Genomic DNA, 17325 nt, shown 5'->3' with positions numbered 1-17325 from the left:
ACCCAAGTGTCTCTTCAGTGGTCAAGACCTCTGTCTGCCTTCCAGTTTCGCCAAAGATGTTACTGTGCGAGAGACCAAGCTTTGTCCACCTCACTTACTGGCAGTGTGAGTGTGGCACTTGGCTGATTTCCGGGTGGATCTGGACTGGATTTAATTGTGATGTGCACAGTGCCTGTGGGTCGGTCCATCTGCCAGGCACATATACATACTGTCCTGGAAACCCTGTTTTTGTTCTGGGAGGGCACAGAAGCTAAAGAAGGCCTGGAGTCACTAGGATGTCCTTGCTCTTCGAGGTCATTTCCCACTCCTCTCAGGGCCTGCTGGTCACACTGAAGACACCACTGTGTGGAGGGAGCAAGCACGGGCAACCTTCAGGCTGCAAGCTGCATGAGCCTCACTGTACCTCCCAATTCTGCCTCACATGAAACTGGAAACTTACTTAAAACAGAACAAGATATGAGGTATTTGCTAAGGGTTATTTTTTTCTTTCTTCCTGGCAAGTGGATTAGGTGCTTCTCTAGTGTGAACTTTGTAGATGACGAAGTCCTGTCACTATGTCAAAAGTTTGGACACCCCACTGCCTGGAGAAAGGGGCTCCAACTTGGGGGTGTGGGACATGAGCCCTGTGTACATGACCTGGGAACTAATGACGTGTCACCCCCATGGGCTTTGTTTAAACACCATGGCGATGGATAGTGCTATGCCCGGTGGCCTGGACGGAGAGTGTGCCAAGTGGGCTGGGATCCTGTTCTCCGCCTGAGGGTGCGCATTGAAAACGGTGCTTGGCAGTGAGGGCCAGGCTGCCTAGTTGGGGATATTAATGTGTAAACCACAACTTCACACACACACACACACACACACACACACACACACACACACGATCAGTCAGGATCACCCTCAGGGGACAGTCTTGTAACCACACCCTCACATTAGCTAAGTCACAAAGCTTTAGGCTTTTTAATATGTGAAGATTTTTTTTTTTTTAACTGTTGTTTTTGCACGGTCCCTCCACTGGTAAAGAATATACATGGCTTGGGAGTACCCGGGCATGACGTAAGTGCCTAGGCGTAACTTCCTTGTTCCTAATAACCTTTCTAAAAAGAGAGCACCGTGATGTTCCTTCCTCAGTTGCCTTTCTTTTAGTTTTTGGTTGAGTTACCAGAATTTTAAAGCCTCCCTCCACGACTATTTCGAAGGATGATCAGGATTGTTCATTCATATACCAACATTTACAGTCACAGCTGAGGCTGGGGAAAATGAAAGGATCTAGCCCAAACCAGATCCTTTCCTCGAGAAACCACCTGGATAGAGACAGAAAGTGAGCAGAGATTTGTAACAGTTTGTGGAAAGGAAAGTACAGACTAACAAGCAGATGCAGGGTGGAGAACAGGGAAGGCTTTCTGGAGGAGGTGGCCTTTTAGCTGAGACTTGAGAGTTGGCTTGGCAGTAGGTGAGTAGCAGATGGATAGGAAGGGATTTGTATTCTTGGAGATGAGGGTCTACAGTTTGAGGGACTCACATAGTTTGATGCCTTGCTCAGCTCAGAACCAGCTTTGAGTGCAGGCTATTCCCTGTCCTTCTTTCCTCCATAGCAACCAGGAGAGAAGGAAGCTGTATCAGGCATACAATTATCATACCTTAGAAAAGTAAAAATATTTAGAAGGATCCACATGCATGCTGTTTTGTGTTGAGGGGCCTGTTCTTTGGATCTGACAAATCCACTGTGAGTTTCTGCAATTAACATCTGTGTTGGAACAGATGACAAAAACCAGGATTTTCGTATACTCGAACTCTTGGGGTGCATCAAGGACTCCACAAAACACTTCACAGCATAGCAGGGATCAGCCAGACGCAGAACAACCCCCTTTCCCTTTCCTGGGAACAACAGTATCCCAATGAGTGAGTGGAAAATACCATCGGATTTTAACCCATGTAAAGGGGCAGCAGCGGATGCCACATCCAGGCCTTGCCTCTGCCTCCGCCTCTGCCTGTGCTGTTCTGTCAGCCACCCAGAGGGCCCCAGCAGTCAGTGCTTTGCAGGTGGGAGCACAAGGGCAGAGGGAAGAGACCCCTTTTCATTCAGTAATCTGCAGAGCTGAGGTCAGCCCTGGGCTGTTTGATCCTAGAACTCCTGTATCTCCTATTTTGGCAATGGCACCTTTGAATCTTGGAAGAATCCTTGTAAAGCACACTATCAAGTGAGTTAAAAGAGAATGAGAGTGTGGGGTGGGGGAGGAGGAGGAGGAGGGCAGCTTGGGGCTGAGAGGATGGTGTTATGGTGAGCCCAGGAAACCAACGGGCATGGCTAGGTAGACATCTTGCTCCCAAGGCAATTCTTAGGAGAGTCCCAGGGCACATTTGAAGTCTGGGTGGCTCCACTGTCTCACGTGCACTCCACTCCATCTGGGTCTCTGTGGTGCTGCGTCTACACGGACTGCACAGGGGGTAGGTCAGTCAGCTGAGCAGCAGGAAACGGTGCTCCACAGGCACGGTTTGTCTCGGGTCTAGTGTTTGGGGAAGTTCCAGGCCTTGTGATCACTCTGACAGAGGCGCACATAACAGAGAAGCCCAGAACCACAGACTCTGAGATAGAGACAGAAAGGAGGAAGCTGCCTGGGGAAACTTGGCAGTCCTGGGGGTGAGAAGGATTTCAAGTGCAGGGGATGGGGCCTGCCAAGGCTTAGCCCAGGCCTTCTCAGTCCAGCCCCGGTCCCAGGAGGAACCTTCTGAAAGTATCTGTAGAAACTAATTCATGACCACTCCTTTTCGCTCTCTGCCCAACACCTTCCTGGCTAAGTATGACTGGGCTCAGAAGAGATGTGCTCTGCACGGTGGCTCGAACTTGGATACGGCGCTGCGGTGTGGCTGCGTGCACTTCAGCTGGGTTGCCAAGGAGCATCCTTGAAGTGGTAGACAGGAGTGGATGTGCATTTTAACTAGGATAGGAACACAGAATGTGGAGGTGGGTAATTGGCGACGCGTTCACTCAGCAGAATTCAAACCATGCTTTCCAGACTCAAGTTCTTCTGCCTGTCATGTCTCAGCAGCTCGGCTTGTGGAACTCTGTGGTTACGGTAGCTTGTCCTGCCTGCCCGCTTGGAGGAAAGGGAGAGAAATGCCGGTCTTCTGGGTGAAGGCGGAAGGTTGCTCTTGCTGAGGCCTTGGAGCAGCAGACTCAGCCTTCTCACTCCTGCAGTCCGCCTAGGGACCTGCTCTTGATGGACACTCAAAGTGGAGCCCACGGGCCTTTGAAAGGGGAAGCCTCATTCTAGCTTGTCCACTACCAGCTTTGTGGCGTTAGCCCAAGGCCCTGGGCCTCTGTTAGCCACTGCATGACTGGATCCATTGTAACCTTGCTGGCTATTGGAAGGCTGGACCCAGAAACATGGGGACTACTGGTGCAGCCTTCCTGGTGGAACCGATGCGGTCAGTAGACACAGCCAGCAGCACCCACCACCTGCTGTATACAGCACCCGCCACCTGCTGTATACATAGAGCCTGCTCCTTGTCCCTCAGCCTGGACTTGTGTGGCCTCTCTCTGGTTGTAGTGTGTGCTATGCATGACGGGCCTGGGTTCTTGGGATACTTCGCTCCATCTGAGTGATTTTTAGGAGCATCATTTTTTTTTAACTTTTTAAAAATACTTTATTGTCATGAACTTACAAATAAAAATACTACACAGCTAGATTGAAATAGCCACTAAACCAAACACTTGCACATTCCCAAATTCCATGTATATCAGTGAAGAACTAGGTTAAATATTTTTTATGTAATCTCACCTCTCTGATGGTCATTTCCATTTAGCAGAAGAGTTTTCATGGCACATCTATTTTCTTCATCTGCCATATTACTTTTTCCAACACAGACATTTGTAAATGTTATACAAATCAACAATTAATAATCACAAACAAAAATCCAAACACGTATATGCTATGTATATCACTCATGTAGTTAAAGATCACAATATAGTACCATAAATCAACACTAAGGAGGATTTAAGGTTTATCTTTAAACAAATATTGTAACATTTCAAATAGAGCAAAGTCTATTATCCAATATTCTTGCCTATCTCAGATTTAAAAAAAAATTTACTGCCTCTGTTATGTAATGATGTAATTACTTAGTACAATTAACTTAATCCATGATAAAATGCACCTATATTTTCTCTAGGTTCCTGACATTGAAATAATTAGTTTCCCATTTGCATGCTTGAACAGTCAACACAATTTCGTTTTTCTCAATTGGTAAGCCATGTACCTGGAAGTTACTCTTGTAATTTCTTCTAACGTCTACATTTTCCTTCCTTCCTTCCTTCCTTCCTTCCTTCCTTCCTTCCTTCCTTCCTTCCTTCCTTCCTTCCTTTCTTCCTTCCTTTCTTCCTTCCTTCCTTCCTCCTTCTTTCCTTTTTTCAAAAACGGGATCTGGCAAAAATGGAGACATATCTTCAAAAGAATCAGTGTGCTTCCACCTATTTTCTTTCAAGAAGTGTTTGGATAACAATTCGTGAAAATTAGTATTTTATCCAGGGATTTTTTTCTTTTTTCATATATATATATATATATATATATTTTATTTTACAATACCATTCAGTTCTATATATCAGCCATGGGTTCCCCTATTCTCCCCCCTCCCACCCTCTCCCCTTACCCCCAGCCCACCCTCCATTCCCACAGGAGCATCATTTTAACAGGAGAGGGTATGGGCCTATCCACTGTCCTTCCTTATGAATTCAGACGTAAACAACTGAGCACAGATCATACACAGAAATACCCCAGCCATTTAAAAGAAGAGTATGTCTGCCTTCTATAGCCCAGATGGCCTCGACTTCTCCTGTTTTTGAGGGTGTCATTTCCTCTTTCTTCTAAAATAACAGCATCCCCGACCCCTGCCTTCCAAATGAAGGAAGCTGATCGGGTGCTGGGTTTGCAGACTGTACCCCCCTCCCCCCTCTCCAGCAGGCCCAGAGCACATGTCTCTGTCTCACATGGAAACTTCTGAGCTGCAGCAGCCTGCTTCAGGCATGTACCCAGACACGATGCATTTGAAAATGCTGAGGGACATGTGCAGATATCAAAAGTATCAAGACCTTATTATTTATAACTGCTTCAGGACATGGCAATTATAATTGTATTGAAGCAATAGTTATATTGTTTCAGGACTGACACTGAGGGGCCACCAGCTCAGCTCCATTCTACACGGTACTGTCTGTACCGTGGGACAGGCCAGCACTCCCTGCCTCCACCTCTCCAGGCCTCTCCACAAAGGAGGAGGGCCTGTTCTCTGTTCTCTGAACCCACTTGTTTTCATTTATTTCCTTTACCTCAACATGATTCCCAGAGGAAACCTCACCATCCTTTAAGAGGAATTCCCAGCTGTGGTGCAGTGGTGTGATTCCACTCCAGTGGACCACATAAGACACACATTGCCTTCACCCTAACTAATACTAGGTGGGGCAGAAGTTGTGGTCCAGATGGTGGCATGTAAGGAGGCCTTTCCTTCAGGGTTCCTCTGGGGAGAGGAAGAGAGAGACCAGGTCAGCCTGCATGGGGTATCTCCACTTCTGTGAACAGTTCTCATGTTACCAATCAGCCGGCTGGAGTAGGCGAGGGCTGGCTATTTTGTTATAGACCTGTGTCTTTAAGTGCCAAAATCGTATGAGCTGAGCTGATATATTCAGAGGCTTACAGCTCCAAACCTTTAGAACTGGAAGTTTATTGTTCTAGGCTCTAGAGCAGTGGTTCTCAACCTGTGAGTCTTGGCCCCCATCAGGGATCATATATCAGATATTTACATTACAATTCATAACAGTAGCGAAATTATGGTTACAAAGTAGTAACAAAATAATTTTATGGTCACAGGTCACCACAACATGAGGAACTGTATTAAAAAGAGTCACAACATTAGGAAGGCTGGGAACCACTGTCCTAGAGACTGGAGGTTCATGGCCCTAGGTGCTCAGGTGGGAGGGCTATTGCTCTGGACTTTGACTGCCAATGGCCTGGTCCCTGGCAGCTAGTGCAGGCCTTGGCTCTTAGTGGTGTACTGCAGTCAGTCAGTAGTAACCTGTGTTGGAACTCCGGAGCCTTGGGCTTGGGGGACCCATGACTCCTAGCAATGGCTAACATCACAGCTCTTGAGCCTTATGTATTAAGACCCTTAGCCCTCTATTTCCATATCCAGTGTCAAGACCTTTGACTCTTAGGGCTTGGCAGCTCCCCGGAGCTCCTTCAATGACCTACCGTCCTTTGACTTCAGATCCTTAGAGCTTTCTCTCTACCTCCACTGTATTTTGTTGCTTACGCTGCTTCTGCTCCCCACTGTCTCTGCTCCTGGCTGTTCTCTGGAATTCTTCAGACACTCAGTTTCTGTCACTGCCATTGAGGATACCACCGGCACCTCTGCCATAACTGCTGTGCCACCACCACCAAGGCACTGGTTGCTCCCACTGGCACTCCGATGTCTCTTCTTCACACTACCGGCTCAGTCCACTTCTGATGACGAGAATCAACAGTTGGCAAAGGTCAGTCCAGAAACATCTTTTGTTGGGCATCGTGTTTTGCTGGGCATTGTGTTGCAGCATCAGAAGCCCAGGAGATTATTTTCCAGCCCACTCAAAAGTCAGCCAAGCAGCGTGTTTCCATAGCCAAAAGTGGGGTATGGAGAAGTAGTTTTTTACTCATCATGGCATAGACATTCATGCAAATGAAAAATTATGGACCACCAAGGGAAATATTCCTCCTCTGACCTGAATGAAACTTGCTGCTAGAGTTTACCAACATGTGTGAGAGCATGAAAGATGGGGTTGAGTTGTTTGAAATAGTCATGGCTGGAACAGCACTTTCTGAAGTCAAACGGTACTTTGGCAAAAAAGAGCTTTGGTTGTAGTGTTGCTTCCTCGAGGCATCTGTGGTGTTCAAAGGAGCCAGGATACTATGAGACCAGCCAGCCAGCTTTCCAAAGAGGAATGCTTGGATAATAGGAAGCCAGGAATAAGGGAAGGGTCCACAGCCCTGTTTCTGTTGGTTTTAATAATCCACACAAAGCACTAAAAAGAGTGTTTTAACTAACGACTTAACAAAAGTACTAGCAGCATTTAACATGTTTAATTCCACTTAACAATGCTCGGCAGCATTTAACTCCGGCTTCCGTGTCCCATTGATTTGTTTCATCTGGCTTAAGCATAGTGATCCTAAGACATGCGTTAACCCAAGCTCAGCCTTAGGAAATCATTTCTCTATCTTTTCTAAGCAAAGATGCTTCCCCAATCACAGCACAGCCATTCATGCAAATGAAGGTTTGCATTTGTACCAATCATAGGCCAAGGAGACACTCCATTGGTTTGTATTTGTACCAATCACAGGCCAAAGAGACACTCTCTCGTCCCTGCTGAACCAAACCTGCAGCACTTCAGTTTGGACTCACCGTGGATAGCCAAAGTTTCTTTTAAACAACAGGCTTGTACTTTTTAAAATTTGGACATAACCAAGAAGGTTCACCCAGAAAACAGGGAGACTCCCACCTAGAAACAGATAGTACCAGTATGTAATGCAGAAAGTACATGTAACCCCTTGAATCACAGCTTTTTGGCTTAAAGAATTTAGAGGTCTGTGTTCTTCCACACCCCTGATAGTAGTGAAAATGCAGGATGGGAAGACCCAAGACTGGGGTTCAATTCCAGGCCTGCCGGCTGTCATCTGTGACTTTGGTTGACTCACAGATTTCTCAGATCCCAGAATTCTTAGCTGTAAAATGTATATGGCAACACTTCTTGCCACCTATCAGGATGAAAGTGAGTGAATATTTGTCAGATACACTTGCCTAGGCACAGCGGGATTAAAAAAATGAGTCAGACATTTGTACTTCTGGGGGATTTAGACCTCCAACAAATAACAATGCAATACAAGAGCTTAGATGAAAGTGTTATGCTCATGTGAGGCATTGGTACTCCTGTGATTATTGTTCATACAGATTGGGTCTTTTTTTTTTTCCAGTCCAGTGTGGACCAAGTAAGTCTCTCACATTTGGACATCTAATTTCCAGGGCCTCAATCCTCAGGATCCCTGCTAGGATGCCAAGTCATCTGTCCTGGTTCATCACTCCTCCTAGGACATTTTGAAAGTACCATTTTAACTTTTTCACAGAATCAATGACAAATACAAGAAATGGTAACTGGAGGCTAGCCAGGGAGGGCGGTGAGAAGCATGCGTATAGCCAGCAGTTAGGTGCGTGGGAGAAGGGCATGGAAGAGGGAAGCTAAGACCTCAGGGTAGACTTGAAGCGCTTATCATTTGTCAGAAAACGAAACTCAGAGAAGAAGAACTGTCTTAAGACAATGGCAGGTTCACACCTCACCCTCAGATTCATTTTGTGGCATCTTGACCTTTGGAGACAGAAGAACAGTCCGCCATAGCCTTCTCACCTTCTTTCCCCAAATGTTTAAAACAGGGAGACACCTTCATTGTTTTGAAAGGAGTGGGTGTGTCCCACTGGTATCTTGGTAACCAGTAGCAAATGGCCTTCCTGTATGCACTGTCCTGGCCCAGACCTTCTTTTCAGGACGTCAAAGAAACAAGTGGAAAATTACCAGGACCCATGAACGAAAAGTGAACGGGGGCGGGGGGGCAGTTCTTTAGCATTCTTGTATGTGGTGAGGCCACTTTTACACTTCTTAAAACTTTTAAAACTTTGATGAATGCTTAAAACCCATAAAAATCCTTGGATCTAGTCAGTCATACACACACACACACACACACACACACACACACACACACAGTGTTCAGAAATATGTAGCTATTTTACCAATACTCTGATGCAAGGTCTGACTTTCAGAGAGATGACTCCTGCTTAATGGTATAAACTGTGGAAAGTCTAAGGTGCCCTTTGGAGAGCTGGGAGTTCTCAGAGGCAGTCACTCCTGTGTCACATTTATAAGTGACAGGAGAAGTGATTACTGGGTGCTTGCCCATTGGCTATCCTAGGATATGCTTCCTGTCTCCCAACATGACATGATCCTTCTGGTTGCTTGATTTCTATCACAGTGTGATCCTGAGCTCATGATTCAATTCCTTTCCCCTCTCCACTGAATTTTCCTCCACAGGAAACTCTAATCATTACATATTAAAGCCTAAGTCGGTAGCACAACTCTTCTGGGGTCCTGGGCTGGATGGCAGGGCCTCTGCCTTCCTTACAGCATTCCTCCCCATCAGGTGAACAGCTCCACTAGGCAAGCTCAATCTATGTGTCAGGCATTGTGCATAACAGCTAGATATAAAAATAGGACAGGGTCTGTGCCTGTTTAGCTGAAAGTGATGGGAAATTCACATTACTGCACTGGGTAACTTGCTATAACTACTTCATCTGCCCATTTTAAAGCAGAGAAAACTCTGAGTCTTTCTCTGCTTTCTAAGCCTAGGTCCACATGGCTCCACCTCTCTCACGCTAGCCACAGACAAAAAGTCTCCAATAGGGCAATTCCAGTCACAGGCTAGCTGGGAGTCTGGCAGGCTAAGACCCAGCTATGGGGCCTGTGATCAGGTATTTGGGGTTGTCTGTCTCTCTGCGAGAGGCCATGGGTACAAATATGGCTAGGAGCTGCGGAAATGCCCTGATGGGGTTTTCACTGGACTCTGAGTTGCCGTGGAAGATGAGCCAGACAGTGGTCTATGCTGCTGAGAACGGTGAAGTGAGGAAGGGTGGGTGGGGAAAACCTCTCTAGCGTGTGACTTTTGAGCAAGGACCCAAAGGAGGTGAAGAGGAGGTCATGGTGACATCTGGATGGAGACTGTTCCAGGCAGAGGGGAGCAGCAGTTCAAAGGTCATGGGGTGAGAACAAAGCTAGCGTGTTTGGGACCTGTGAGACTCGTGTGCGAGAGAGGCTCAGTTGGCTGGCTGGAGTCTCCTTCGTATGGATCATAGTTAATGGCTCCCAAACAGAGACCAGTAGACAAAGGGTTTGGGAATCCCGGTCTCTCTCACTTCCATTCAGGAGTATTCATGAAGGACAGCCAGGGCAAGCATGGCCACTCGGTTTTTCTTCCCGCAGTGCAGGCCCGTTCTCCCACATCGGAGCAATCTTCTCCCTATGTTCTGATGTCTAGACTTTTTTTAACCTCACCCTCTCTCTCTTCCTCTTTCATTCTTTCCCCATTTCTTGTTTCTATTTTGTGTCCTTCCTTCTTCTCTCAACCTGAAGTATTTGGTCACAGAGGCGGTTGCTGGCAAGAAGGTTGGTTAGGGTGAAGGGGAAGGTCTGTGTATTCTGTGTGTTCTGGTTTCCCGTTAGCTGTTAGAACGACGAGCCCAAAGTGGGATGTCTGAACATCATGGAATCTTATTCTCTTCCAGCTCTGGAGGCTAGAAGTCAGACCACGCTCATAAGGCCAAAGTTAAGGTAAAGGCAATGACATTCCTCATGGAAGTGTGTGCGGGTGTGTGCAAGCATTTGTGTATGAGTGCATGTGCATGTGTGTGCAAGTGTATGTTATGCAAAAGTGTGTGTGCAAGTGTGTGTGTGTATGTGAACAAAATCTCCCCCTGCCTCCCTTTTATAACAAAAATTTAAGACCTTAAATGTGGTTGAATTTAGGGCCAACCTTCCCTATTCATAATCTTCAATTCAATCATACCTGTAAAGACCCTGTTTGTGTAGAAGGTGACTTTCACAGTTCAAGGAATTTGTCTTAGTTAGGGTTTCTATTGCTGTGAAGAGACACCATGACCATGGCCACTCGTATAAAGGAAAAACATTCAACTGGGGTAGCTTGTGTTTTCAGAGTTCCAGTCCATTACCATCATGGTGCGACATGGTGGCATTCGGGCAGGAGTGGTGCTGGAGGAGGAGCTGAGAGTCCTACATCTTGACTTGCAGGCAACAGGAAGTGATCTGTCTCACTGGGTGTGGCTTGAGCATACATGAAACCTTAAAGCCCGCCTCCACAGTGACATACTTCCTCCAACAAGACCACACCTACTCCACCAAGGCCACACCTCCCATAGTGCCACTCCCTTAGGGGGTCATTTTCTTTCGAACCACTGCAGGGTCCATGTGCATACCACAGGGGTGAGGGGCACACGGTCAGCCTATCACTAAGTCCAGCCAATCATCATCTTTGCATTTATTCAATTTGTCACACACTTACATAGCATTTGCTCAATGCTAGACAATTCAGGATGCGGGACGACTGAGGTGAGCAACACAGGGTCCTCCTTGGGTTTTTGACATTATGCCACAAATGTGGTCATCTACAAAGTTCAAGCTCAAGATTGGAGTTGGTGTTACTAGATAAAGAAGGAAGGAACAGCATTGTCAACAGAAAGGACAGGACCAGCGCTGGGAACCAGTGAGAAGTGTCCTCTCCAGACCTTTACTTCTGTCTTTGCCTTTGGCCACTGCTCTGCATCCAGAGCTTCTTCCTCTACCTGACCACGGTGTCTCTTTACTTCCTGCCCAGTGTGGCTCAGGTGGTTCAACAAGGAAATCCCAAGTTCAGTATTGGGGCCAGACCTCTAAAATTCAGTCAACATTGCTTTAGATCCTAAGATTTGTGGCAAACATAGTGTTGGGAATCACAAGGGAGAAGATAGGATAAAGGTATCATTTTTGTTCTTGAGGCAGGGATTGTGTGCCTCGGGGGGGAAGTGTAAAGGTTTCTGCATCGTACAGCCTGTGGACTCACTGTCTATGTGTCCATGAGAGAATAGCTTCATCTCTCTGACCATTAATTCCTTTCCAGGCACACCCAACTCTAATCATACAGACCTAACATGGCCCCTCTGTGTCCAGACTGCAGGCAAGGTGGCAGCAGCCCCAGACACATGCAAGTGTCCCAGGATGCTGAAGTGGACGTCCCTAGGCTGTAAATCTGTAGCCCGAAAGGCTTGACCTAGATGGCTTCCTTGGGCACATGCCGCCAGGTACTTCCCAAGTGAGGACCTCACGCCAGGCCCAGCTCTCCAGAAGATGGCAGGTAGGCCCACAGATGCAGGTCCTCACAGTGTTCAGCATTGTCTCTGGGGCCCTCCTTGATCATCAGTAGGAGTTCTAATTTACCAGGGTGCTCCAAATCTGGGGAGTGGAATTTATACTAGGCACCTTGAGTTTACTTCTTTTTGTGGCTGGTGTGTGCATGAATGTGTGAGTGTGTTCACCTGTGGGTGTGTGGAGAGTGTTGTGTGTCCTGCTAGATCACTCTCTGCCTTATTCTTCTCAGGCAGGGGCTGTCACTAAACTTGGAACTAGGTTGTCTGCCGGCAAGCCCTAGGGATCCTCCTGCCTCTGTCTCCCACCAGTGCTGGCGTCACAAGGGCATGCACAGCCATATGTGGCTTCTATGTGGGGGATGGGAACCCAGACTCAGCCCCTCAAGCTTGCACAGTAAGCGTTCTTTACCCACTGTGCCCCCAGCCCCTTGATTTTTTCATGACATTGGCTCTGCTTTCTTCTTCTTCTTCTTCTTCTTCTTCTTCTTCTTCTTCTTCTTCTTCTTCTTCTTCTTCTTCTTCTTCTTCTTCTTCTTCTCCTTCTCCTCCTCCTCCTCCTTCTCCTCCCCCCTCCTCCTCCTTTTCTTCTCTCCTCTTCCTCTTTCTCTTCTTCTTCTTCTTCCTCCTCCTCCTCCTTCTAGTCAATCTATCCACAGAAAAAGCCCAAGGTGGACTCAAACAACATGACCACCAACCAGACTGTCTGGAGAATTACTGTTTCTGGGAATTTCAATGTCCATGGTGAAGTTTGGATATAAACCTCTCCCCACATCCTTGTAGGATTTTAGGAAAAAAAAAAATTCAGTGCAGTTCTGCACCCAAGCATTCCTTTCTCCTTATCACGGCACCTGGTACAAGCCTAAGGTTGGTCCTGAAGAGGACCAAACCTTGAGTGTCTACTATTGAATCCTGTTGTTGGCTGAGCCTTACCAAACTTTACTCCCCTGGCAGCTGTTGTGGGGGCAGGTGGGTTAACCGTCCACAGGTGGTCAGATTGGGATTTCTTTTCCAACCATAGCAGCTTCTGAATCTTGCCCTGGTTCCCTGCCCTCTCACCTTTTAACATCTGGGTGGGGGATTTTGCTCAGAGTGTGAATCGGGCTCCCAGATCTCACAGGTCCTCATAGGTGTGAAAGCTGTTTATGCCCTCGAGTGGTGAAGGCATGTTAGGTGAGAATGGAGGTGGGGGGCGGCTAGGGTGGCCAGGGTCTTGCTCTTTGGGGTTGCCAGGGGATACACAGCCACATCTGGCTTTTTATGTAGGGGATGCAGATTCAAACTCAGGCTCTCAGGCCTCCAGGTCCTCACGTCTGAGCACTTAGGTGTCTATGGGAAACCCCAAGCCTGGATTCTGTGGCAGGCTCTGGAGCAATCCCAACACCTAGTTCCTGTATAACCAGGCTGAGAGGGAAGAGATGATGGGTAACTACAGAGACAGAGGAAGCAATGTGTGAAGCAGAGAAATCAGGGAAGGGCTTACACTTCTGGGTGTGTAGAGGGTCAAGAAACTCACCCCCACTTTTAAGGTGTACAATCATGCACAGGAATACACGGGGCTTACAAGTCATGTGATTCTCTCTGAGTCTGTTTCTTTATACAGAACAATGGTCACTGCAAGGATGAAAGGCAACCAAACAGGAAAAATGTTCAGGAGAGCACGTGGTACCAAGTGCCCAGCAAACATTAGTTCGGAGTTTAGAAATGTTGTCAGCCAAGCTGTTATTTCAGTACAAACTATTACTGGACAAGCCCTCATCTGCTAATACTTACAAGTTCAAAATAACATATTAAACATTCCTGGAGCCTAGAGAGATGACCCAGTGGTTAAGAGTGCTTGCTGTTCTTCCAGAGGACCCGAGTTTGGTTCCTAGTACCCACATCAGGTGTCTTACAGCCACCTGGAACTCCAGCCTCAAAAGATATGATGCCCTCTCTGGCTTCCATGGGCACTGTACACATATGGCACACACACACACACACACACACACACACACACACACACACATATGTATACACATAAATAAAAATGAAATAAATCCTTAAAATATATTGACCATATAACTAGGAGATAAGTTAATTCTCTCATGTATGAAAGTCTATATAATTTATACAGACAACCTGAAATCAGTGGTTGTATGGGAGAAGGGGGTAGACCATCTATCTCCTTAACTCTAGGTTCTACATAGTGATGCCCTTCCAAAAACAACAGATGTGGGTGTGGATAATTTTATAATGGAGAAGGCTGGCAAATCCACCCTTGCTGGCTGCAACCAATAGAAACTAACAGTGCTTGGTCACATCGATTGTATGCCCTGAGATGGTTTGGATGGGAGTGGCCCCCACAGGATCTTACATTTGAATTCTTAGTCATCAGGGAGTGGCACTAATTGAGAAGGATTAGGAGGATTTAGGAGGTGTGGTCTCATTAGAGGAGGTGTGGCCTTGTTGGAGGAAGTGTGTCACTGGGAGTAAGCTTTGAAGTTTCAAAAGCCCACAGCAGGCCAAGCACATCTTGTTCTTCTCTCTACTTACGGATCAGGACACAGCTCTCAGTTACTGTCCTTACAGATCAGGATGCAGCTCTCAGTTACTGCAGTTATGGATCAGGATGCAGCTCTCAGTTACTGCTTCAGTGACCGCCTGCATGGCTCCCTGCCATGGGGGTAATGGACTAAACCTCTGAAACTGCAAGCCAGCCCCCACTGAAATGGCTTTCTTTCATAATGATTGCTTTGGTCATTGTGTCTCTTCACAGAAACAGAACAGTGACTAAGACATACCCTTAAGACAATGTGACGATTTAAAAGTGGCCCTTCACCTTGTGAACTGTCCCCCCAACACAGAACCCCAGGATAGCCACGAGGAAGACATCAACCAAATTCCAATAGAAGTGCATCTTACAACCTGATTGTTAAGCCTCAAAACCATCAAGGCCATCAAAAGCGAGGAAATGCCATAGCTAAGGAGCCTAAGGAGACATGCCAACTTACAGAATATTATGTCTAGGAACATAAAGGAGCACCAGACAGAAAATGAAATATAAATCATACATGCACTTTAGTTAATTATAATGTAGCAATATAGGTTCATTCTTTTAACAAATATACCACAGTAAGGTAAGGTATTTGCAACAGGACAATTGACTGTGTGGGACAGAATTTCTCTCTCTCTCTTTCTCTCTCTCTCTCTCTCTCTCTCTCTCTCTCTCTCTCTCTCTCACTCTCAGTCTCGCTCTCTCTTACTCTGTCTTGCTTTCACTCTTGCTTCCCCTGTGTGTGTGTGTAAATATGAAAATGTTCTGAAGTAATTACCTATTTTAAATATATGCAGACATTCATGTCTATATTATGTATCTTCATTTACATCCTTTTTATCTGTCAGCAATAAAGAAAGCCATTGTGTAACTGAATCTGTGTAAAGTCTGTACTGGAGTTCTTTAAGATTTTATTTTTAGTATGTGTATATGTGTGGACTTGTGTGTGGGTTTGTGCACATGAGTGCAGTACCTGTGGAGGCCAGAAGAGGGTGTCAGATCCCTTGGAGCTGGAGTCACAGACAGTTGTGAGTCACCTGATGTTGGTGCTGGAAACCTAACTGGGGTCCTATATAAAGGCAGTATGGGCTCTTACTACTCTCTCAAGAAAACAAAATTGTGTGTGTGTGTGTGTGTGTGTGTGTGTGTGTGTGTGTGTGTGTGTATGTGTGTGTGTGTGTTGGGCTTGTGCACATAGGCAAGAGAGGAAGGTCTTCCTTTTTCTCCATCTTATTCCTTTGAGACAGGGTCTCTCTCTGGACCTTGAGCTCACCAGTTGTCTCTGTCTCTCCCCTGAGGCTCACGGCCACAGCATCTCAGAGATGCTGACTGTGCCTCCAGCAGGGGGGTGGGAATTACAGGCCCACATGCGGCTTTTCATGGGCTGGGGATCCAAAATCAGGTGCTCATGATTGTATAGTAAGTGTTCTTTCTTACCCACCGAGTCATCTCCCAGACCCCACTTTTGAAGTTTTATTTTCTATTTGTAAATATCTGCTCTTTTCTTCACCACAGCTTTCCTCAGGTTCCATTCCATTTGCATGTCATCTTGAGGTGGCCACTTAGATCATGCACGCTCACTCATCTTTTCTTCATTTCTGATTTGTGTGTCTAAGGTGATGAAGTTCCCTTGAGTGCAGTTACTCACATCTCACATGTTTAGTTATGTCTCTCACTTGGGTAAAATTTCTTAGATGTTCATCATGCTTTTTGGAGTCTGTAGACGCATGCCTTTTTTTTTTTTTTTTTTTTTTTACTTCTTAGACAGTGAACTGTTTCTGATGATCTCATCTCATTGATTTCTAGCCTGGTCTCTGAATGATTTATATTTGTGGAAGCCACTGAGGCTTGATGACCACCATACAGCTAGTTGAGATTTTAACTCTGATGTAGGGGTGCATGCCTTTAACCCCAGCACTTGGTAGGCAGAGGTAGGTGGTGGTCTATCAACTTGATTTTCATCCTGAGTTCCAGGCCAGCCAGGGATACACAGTGAGACCCTGCCTACAAAAACAAAAGCACAACAATAACTAAAGAAAGGTGACATTTTTAAAGCTGTGGTAATGGTAAATGCTATTGTTCTGGTTTCTGGTTATTTGTACTAGTGTATAACAGTACCATAGTTTTTGTTTTGTTTCGTTTTTTTGTATATGAGTCTTGCAACCTGTTACCTTGTCTGTTACTAATCTTAGGGATAAACACAGACTCGTGTGTGTGTGTGTGTGTGTGTGTGTGTGTGTGTGTGTGTGTGTACTTTTGGGTGTCAGAGGACAATCTGTTGTGATTTCTCATGCTCACCCATTGGAGCACAGGGATAACAGATGTGTGTGCTACTGCCCTAGCTTTTTGTGAATTCTGGGGATCCAAACTCCGGTCGTTAGGCTTACGTGGCAAACACTTTACCCACTGAAGCATCATCTCCCCAGGCCCAAAATGTTCAGTCTTTTGCCGGCAAGAGCGCCAACAGGCTTTGTGTGTGGGTGTGCGTGTAGTTTTAAAAATCGACTGAATAAATTATCTTCTATCCCTAGTTTTCTGAGAGGTTTTATCAGGAATGCCTACTAAATTTGGCCAAGCGCTTTTCCCGAATGTACTGAGATAATTACGCGGGTTTCTCTTTCTACTTTGTTAACATTGGTGGGGTACACTGCGGGAGTTTTCAATGTTGACTTAGCACCGGAGCCCTAGGGTAAAGTTGACCTCATCGTCACTTGTTTTCTTTTTAATACGTTGCTGGGTTCTGCTGCCTGAGACTCTGGAAGTTTTTCGTCTGTGCTCATCTGAGGCATCACGGTGTCTTTGGCTTTCTTTTC

This window comes from Peromyscus leucopus, chromosome 7 (genome assembly GCF_004664715.2).
Source record: "Peromyscus leucopus breed LL Stock chromosome 7, UCI_PerLeu_2.1, whole genome shotgun sequence".
Taxonomy (NCBI): Eukaryota; Metazoa; Chordata; class Mammalia; order Rodentia; family Cricetidae; genus Peromyscus; species Peromyscus leucopus.
This window is presented reverse-complemented; position numbering follows the sequence as displayed.